The sequence below is a fragment of the Vombatus ursinus genome, unplaced genomic scaffold (assembly GCF_900497805.2).
Source record: "Vombatus ursinus unplaced genomic scaffold, bare-nosed wombat genome assembly UNPS02010219.1, whole genome shotgun sequence".
NCBI lineage: Eukaryota > Metazoa > Chordata > Mammalia > Diprotodontia > Vombatidae > Vombatus > Vombatus ursinus.
In genome coordinates this window covers 2,167,876-2,175,785 of record NW_020949997.1, presented here as the reverse complement: position 1 = coordinate 2,175,785, position 7,910 = coordinate 2,167,876, and the positions used below count along the sequence as shown (strand labels likewise).

Genomic DNA, 7,910 nt, shown 5'->3' with positions numbered 1-7,910 from the left:
ACACACACACACACACACACACACACACACACACACACACACACACACTCCTTTCCAGTCAGTGCCTCTGGCTGGCCTGGGTGGTGGAAGATAAGAAGATGAGTAAGCTTTGATTATAGGTGTGACTCAGATGGGTTCTGGTGTTTGGAGGGGCAGGGGGTGGAGGGCAGTGTGTAATAGAAAAAAACAATCATAGGGTCATAGATATGGACCCGGAAGGAGCTTTAGAGGTCATCTAGTACAACTCCATTATTTGACAGGTGAGAGAGCTGAGTGCCTGAGACGCTTATTCAAAGTCACATGGGTGGTAAATAGCAGAGCTGGGACTTGAATCCAGGTTTCATGACTCCAAATACAGCACTTGTTTCACTCAGCCTTCCTGGCTCTCCCTAGGCTAAATGTTGGGAGACATTTGGTTCTGTCACTACATCTTTTTGTGAACATGGGCAAATCACTTCATGTCTCTAGATCCCTGTTTCTTCTTCTAGAAACAGCTGTGGAATATAAGGTACCTGGGGTATAAGGGGGAAAGCCCTGAATTTTGGACTGGGAAGGAAAAGGAACATTAGTATTAAGTGCCTACAATGGGCCAAGCACTGGACTAAGCACTTTACAAATGTCATCTCATCTGATCTTCACAATGAACATGGGAGGTAGGTGCCAAGTATTATCCCCATTTTACAGTTGAAACTGAGGCAGAGAGAGGTTAACTGACTTGCCCAGGGTTACATAGCTAGTAAGTGTCTGAGGCTAGATTTGAACTCGGATCTTCCTGACTCTAAGCCCTAGATTCAAAACCAAACTACATGACCTTAGAAAAGTCACCATACTTCTCCATAACTAATAGTCATCAACTACAAAATAAGAATGATAAAATAAGAATCCTTCATATGCAGTTGCGAGGAAAGTGCTTTGTAAACCTATAAGTACTATATAAACATCAGCTATTATTAGCTACAAAAAGAGAGGGCTGGGTTAACTTGTAAAATTCTTTCCCACCTTAAGAATTTTATGAATCATACCACACACATTTGTAACCTTAGAGCTATTTTCTACTCCTTCTTCATTCCTCTATATCCACTCAGTTACCAAGTTCTGCCAGTTCTTTCTGTGTCATCTCCCAGATCCAACTATTTCTCTCCATCCCCAGCACCCTCACTTTAGCCCCAGACACTCATTTACTTCACAGCTAGATTAATAAGACAACCACCTGTCTGTTTGCCCTGCCTTCAGGTGTTCCCTGGGCCAATCCACTGTGCTTCTGGGATGAGCTTTCTCAAATATTACTTCTTTTGTTAAAAAAATTTCTTATTTTTAACATTTTTTTCTTTTTATATTTTGAGTTCTAAATTCTCCCCTCTCTGCCCACCCCTCTCCCACCCACTGAGGAGGCAAGCAAAATTACATTAATTAATTATGCATGTGAAATCATGCAAAACATATTTCCGTATTAGCCACATCACCAGAAAAAAAAAGGAAGCAAAAAAGAATAACGAAGTGAGAAAAATATATTTCAACTTGCACTCAGAGCTTATCAGTTCCCTCTCTGGAGGTGGATGGCTTTTTTTCATCGTGAGTCATTTGGAATTGTCTTGGTTCATTGTACTGATCAGAGTACCCAAGTCTTCATCATTACAACAGTGCTGCTACTATGCACAGTGATCTCCCAGTTCTTCTCATTTCACTTTGCATCAGTTCATACAGATCAGACCCACACAATTTGGCAGTAGGCAGGGGCCGAAAGTAAAATAAGCCAAACTTCTCTGAGCTGCGGATAGGTTTTTAGTGGTTCCCTTTCCAAAGGTAACTAGACAGAATGACAATGGTTGGTTGCCGCAGGTCACGTGACAAACAGGAGGGAGTGCGAAGTGGCAACCCACCTGCCAAGCTACATGACAGGCACCACAGTGACTAGTGGAAGGTGTGTTAGTCGGGGCACAGACAAAGTGCTCCTTACATCTTTACTTTCCTTTACATCCTCTACATTTTTTCGTGAGCTGCCTGGTGCAGGCCTGATATAGATCTCACCATGTTTTTTTTTGTTTTTGTTGTTGTTGTTTTTTTTTTTTTGAAACCACCCTCTCATCATTTCTAATAGCACGATAATACTAGACATAGCATCTCATTCATTATCTCATTTGATCTTCACAAAGGTTTTTTGAGGTCAGTAACAAAGATATTGTTATCCCTACTTTATAGATGAGGACAGTGAGACTGGTTAAAACAGTGGTCTCCAAAAGTGGGGACCTAGACTCCTGGCCAGATCATGACATGAACCCAAGGGGTATAAGTAACCATTAGAGGAAAATGGCTCATATTCCATTGTTTCCACAATATACAACTGTGGGGATTTTCTGCAATACAACCATACCTACCCTTATCCTCCAACAATCCCCACTGCCCCACCATCTCCCATCCTTTCAAGCTCCCAAGCTTCCCTCTTCTGAGACTAGCTGGGGAGTTATAACCTAACCCTGAGAGGGCACCCACAGAAAAGCCAACACAAGTGAATTTAGAAAATCCCTCTCTGCATACCCACCACTGTTCCCAGATCACCTCAAGGCTATGGTAGACACCCCTCAGAAGGTGGGCGCCTTTTTAAGGGTCAGTGGCTGGTGAGTAAGAGTCCCACCTCCCTCCTTTTCATTTTGGGTGGGACAGAATAAATTGCACAAGATAAGCAGGCATGGATGGATTATGGCAGATTGCCAATCTAATTACATTATCATTCTCCTCCAGCTCAGCCCTCTTCCAAACTTCTCTCTTACCGTCACCATAGACAAAGATAAGCAAATATAATTCAAGGAGGGAGAGAATACTAGAGACTGGGGGATCAGAAAAGGCTTTGCAAAGTTAGTAGTACTTGGGCTGAACCTTGAAGAAATGCAAGAAAGGTGGCACAATGGATAGAGCACCAGCCCTGAAGTCAGGAGGACCTGAGTTCAAATCTGGCCTCAGACCCAACACTTGACAAGTACTAGCTGTGTGACCTTGGGCAAGTCACTTAATCCCAATTACCTCATAAAAGAAAAAAGAAATGCAAGAATTCTGTGGAACCAAGATGGGGGAGTACATCCCAGGCATGGGGACCAGCTTGTGTGAATGCATGGAGGCAGAAGACAGAATACTGAGTTTGGGGCATAGTAATTAATCCACTTTGGCTGGAACATAGGTTATGGGGGAAGGAGTGAGGGAAAGGTCACATGAAATAGCGCTGGAAACGTTGGTTGAAGTCAGATTGTAGAGAGCTTTAAAAACCAGTCTAAGAAATACATAGTTTATACATATACAATAGAGAATCACTGAGGGTTTTTCAGGGAGGAATGACATGATCAGATCTGTGCCATAGGAAAGTCGTGTTGATAGCTGAGAGCAGGATGGATTGGAAAGGGGAAAGCATGAGCACAGAAAGACCAATTAGGAGGCTATTGAAGCAGTTCAGGTGAGAGGTAATGGGGACCCAAACAAGGATGGTCACCGTGAGGGGTTATATGAGAGCAGTCTTAGAGAGGAAGAATCAATAGGTCTTGGCAACTTACTGAATAACCAACGAAGAAGAGTCAAGTATGATTCAAGGTATTTTGAAACCCGGGTGACTAGGGGGTAGAGGGGGGTAGGAGAGTTGGAAGGCAGTGCCTTTAACGAAAACAGGGAAGTTTGCAGGTATTGAGGGTTTAGGGGGAAGATAATGAATGAGTCCCATTTTGGATATGTTGATTTTGACACGTGGGCAGAGATGTTCTGTAGGTAACTGGCAATGGGACACAAGTTCAAAAAAGAGATTAGAGCTAGATGTAAGATCTGAGAGTCCTCTATAAAGAGATTATAGGTGATCTTAGGAGAGAGTATGAGGTCACCAAAAAGAGCACTAAGAGGGAGGAGGAGACCCAGGACAGAGCGCTGGAGAACAGCCACGCTTAAAGGCTGGATCATGGATGCCAAACCAAGAAACCTGATAAGTAGCGGTCAGACAGGTAGGAAGAGGAGCGAGAGAGCCGTGTCATGAAAGAAGAGGAGCGAGGAGATGAGGTAGCCGTCAGGAATACAAACTGCAGGGAACTCAAGTAGGATGAGGACTAAGCAAAGACCATTGGATTTAGGCAATTAGGGAACACTGAGCACTCTTGTAACCTTTGAGATTATTGGTGAGATCAGGATGTGGAATGCTGCTACCTGATGTTTGCCACTCTGTTTGTTAGTCACTATGTGGCTGCTTTGTGGTATAATTCAACTTCCCCAGGGATTTTGTGAGGCTAGGGTTAATGTTGGTTGATCCCTGTTTGCTAAGAAGATAACAGAGTTGGCATAAAGAATTTAAGGAGGGTCATGTTTGCACAATTGCGATTGAAAGTTCTGCCAGGACAGGCTGCTCTGCTGGCTTGCCAACTCCGCTTATCTCCTGCACTTGATCTGGCCTGCTGCTGGAAAGGGAGAGGGTTGCCAATACTGTAGTTTATTCAAAAGCATAAGCTCATTGGGGTCCCACCCTCTTGAGGGATTGAGATCGAAAAAAAGGTGCGTGACGACACCCTGAGCATCCTTCCTTGCCCTGATGTGGGCTGGAGACAAAGCAGTCTTCCCCTCCCTCTTCTTCAACTTACAGGAGTGACACCAATCTTGTATCCTCCTTGGGTCTGGCATCCTGTCCAGACTAGGGTGGAGACCTTCGCTGTGGAGTTGTGAGGGGGTGGTGTTTTCCACTCAATCTGGCAAGGGGCTTTACCTGTCTGAGGAACTTGCAGAGAATGTAAAGGTTTGGCAAACCCTGCCCAAGTTGTTACAGGAGAGATGTTGGAGGATTTGAGGCAGAGAGAGAGTCATAGACATTTCTTCCATGGAACTCTTTCAGTTCATTATTCGTAGATCATAGATCCAGAGCTACAAGATTCCTTGGCTTGAAGCCTAGAAAGGTTAAATGACTTACTCAAAGTCACACAAACAGCAAATGTTGAAACTTGAACAACTGCTGAGATTTAGAGTGTTGGAAGGACACTCCAACTAGTTCTGATCTGCAAAAACATATATGTGGTGAATGGTAGGGGAAATGAGAGGTGGTGACTTGTACCCTAGTTTGGGGCAAGGAGCAACAGGTTCAAGAAGAGGGCTCATTGTCCCCTACCCTTTAATTCCACCATAAGTTCCAAGATTAGCTAGGTCAAGTGGGAAGGGAAGGGTCAGCATTTTTTCTGAAGCCTCTGGTTTCCAAGGAACTCTGCTCACCCAGATCATGTGAACCCAAGAATCAAAGCATGACTGTGGTAATTTTTTTTCCCAGCAGAAAAGTCTCACAGACTGGTTTCCACCACCTTTCCAGGCATATTTTGTGTTGTTTACCTCTACACACTCTAAGTTCCAACCAAACTGGACTTCTACCTATTCCCCAAACTCACTACTCCATCCTGTGGCTCCATGCATTCACACAAGCTTGTCCCCTTCCAACCAGTCACTTGAAGTTCCATGAGGGAAATAGTCCTCCCTGCCTTAAGCGGAATAACCTCAGAGAGATGGATAAGAATTTTCATCCTTCATGGCTCCTGAAGATGTGCATCTGCCCTGCATATGAAGGAGAGAGCAAGGGAATGAAGGAGTGAAAAGGGCTCTGAACTTGGAAGTCAGAATGTCTGGTTTCTGGGTTGAGTCTTACAATTAACTTTGTGACTAGTTACATGACCTTAGACAGTCAGTCAGTGAACATTTGTCAAGTACCCTCTATGTGCTGGGTACTGTGCTAAGCTCTGTGGATATGAAGAAAGTCAATAGATAGTACCTCTTCTCAAAGAGCTTGATGTTTAATGGGGGAGATAACATGCAAACAACTCTGGACAAACAAGCTATAGACAGGAAAAATTGGAAACAAACAATAGAGTGAAGGCACTAGAACTAAGGTGGGAAGGAGATACATGGGGAAAGCTTCCTGTAGAAGGTAAGATTTTATCTGGAACTTGAAATAAGCCAGGGAAACCAGAAGGTGGAGATGAGGAGGAATAGCATTCCAGACATGAGGGACAATGAGTGGAAATGCCTCAAATTAGGAGATGGGAATGTCTTGGGCAAGGAGGCCAGTGTCACTGCATCACAGAGTACATGGGGGGAAAGGAGAACGCATAAGAATGGAAAGGTGAGTGGGGTGGGGGCAGGTCATGAAGGGCTTTGAATGCCAAAGAGAAGATTTTATATTTATATATTTTTATATATTATATTTGATCCTGGAGATGATAGGGAGACATGAGAGTTTATTAAGTAAGGGGGTAATGCGGTCCGACTCGCACTTTCGGAAAATCATTTGGGCAGCTGAGTGGAGGAGGAGCTGGAATGGGGAGAAATGTCAAAGAGAGACCCACCAGCAGGCTATGAGGGCCTGTACCAGGGTGATAACAGCACCCCTTCTCCTCCATATGCCCCATTTTCCTTACCTGTAAATTTAGGGGGTTGGATTGGTGGTGGGCTAAGGATACTTAACATTCAATGCCTCTGTGGCCTGAGATGACACAGGGGGTGACCTCCTTCCCACCCCAAAGCTACCTAAATAATTGTTCCTGGAGGAACAGGAACTATTTATGGGTGGAATGACAAGATGTCACCATAGGACTCACAAAGACACCTGGATCATATGTACAAGTACAAAGCAGCCCTTCCCATCTGGGAGCTGCGCCAGGTGACTGAAATCCCCCATTCTGTCACACTGCATAGGCTCATGCCCATCCTGACCCCAGGTCCCAGGGTAGCCCCAGGTTTCTGATTACTTTCACAGGGTCCACAGTCCCACCTTTTTGCCTTGATGCTGGTGGGGATTTATGGATCAGATTAGTGCACATAGAGGGTGTCCCAAAAGTCTTAGTGTAATTGTAAGTTACTAAAGTTTAAAGGTTTAAGCTACCAAAATTTAGGACTGCACTAAGACTTTTGGGATACTCGATACATAAACATTTGGAGGGGGGAGGTACCCAGCAAGCACAGCTGCATAGGATTACAAATTTAGAACTGGAAGAAACCTTAGGAGGTCATTTAAACCAACCCTTTCCATTAAAACAAATGAGGAAACTGAGGCCTAGAAAAATTAAGTGACTTGCCCAAAGTCATGAAGATAGTCAGTGGCAAAGCAAGGATTTGAGCCTAGGTCCTCTGCATCCACATCTAGAACTTTTGCTGCTGGGCAAGTAAGGGAAGGGAATAAGCAATTATTAAGCACCTACTGTAAGTGCTTAGCAAATATTATCTCATTTGATCATCCTTTTTCCTCACTGGGTGCCTCTCAAGGACAACTAGGTAAACGCCCTCGAAGCCCTGGAAGTTATGGCTCTGATTTGCTATTTGCTAAGAAAGACTGAATTTCACATCTAGGTGACCACTACTCTCCAATTGTGGATAAGGATTACCTATAAAAGCCATCCCTGCAACTAGCTCCAAGGGACCTGGGAAAAAGCAACCACTTGGGATGCATTGACTCTCAAATCTGAGATGCCAGCGAGCTCTGCATCACAATTCTATGGGTGAGAAGAACGTGTATGTGGGTAGGCCTTGGAGATAGGGTTGCCCCACACTTTCCCTGCCAGAAGAAGCTACTGGATTACCTAATATACACTTTTTGGTCATTGTTGTTATTCAGTCATTTCAGTTTTTTCCAACCCTTCGTGACCCCATTTGGGTTTTCTTAGCAGGGATAATGGAGTGGTTTGCTATTTTCCTCTCCAGCTTGTTTTGCAGATGAGGAAACTGAGGCAAATAGGGTTAAGTGACTTGCCCAGGATCACACAGCTAGTATGTGTGACGCCAGATTTGAACTCAGCAAGATGAATATTCCCGACACCAGGCCTGGCACTCTATCCACTGTGTAACCTAGCTACCCGATATATACTTATCCCTAGCAACAGGGAGAAAAAGGAACCTGAAAAAATAACATCTTTACCATG

The 7,910-nt window shown here is 44.2% G+C and overlaps 1 protein-coding gene across 1 annotated transcript in view; it reads left to right on the top strand.

The window, feature by feature from the left end:
- CUNH8orf74 (chromosome unknown C8orf74 homolog) overlaps positions 1-7,910 on the top strand; it is a 39,019-nt gene that overhangs the window by 17,358 nt on the left and 13,751 nt on the right. The window lies entirely within an intron of this gene.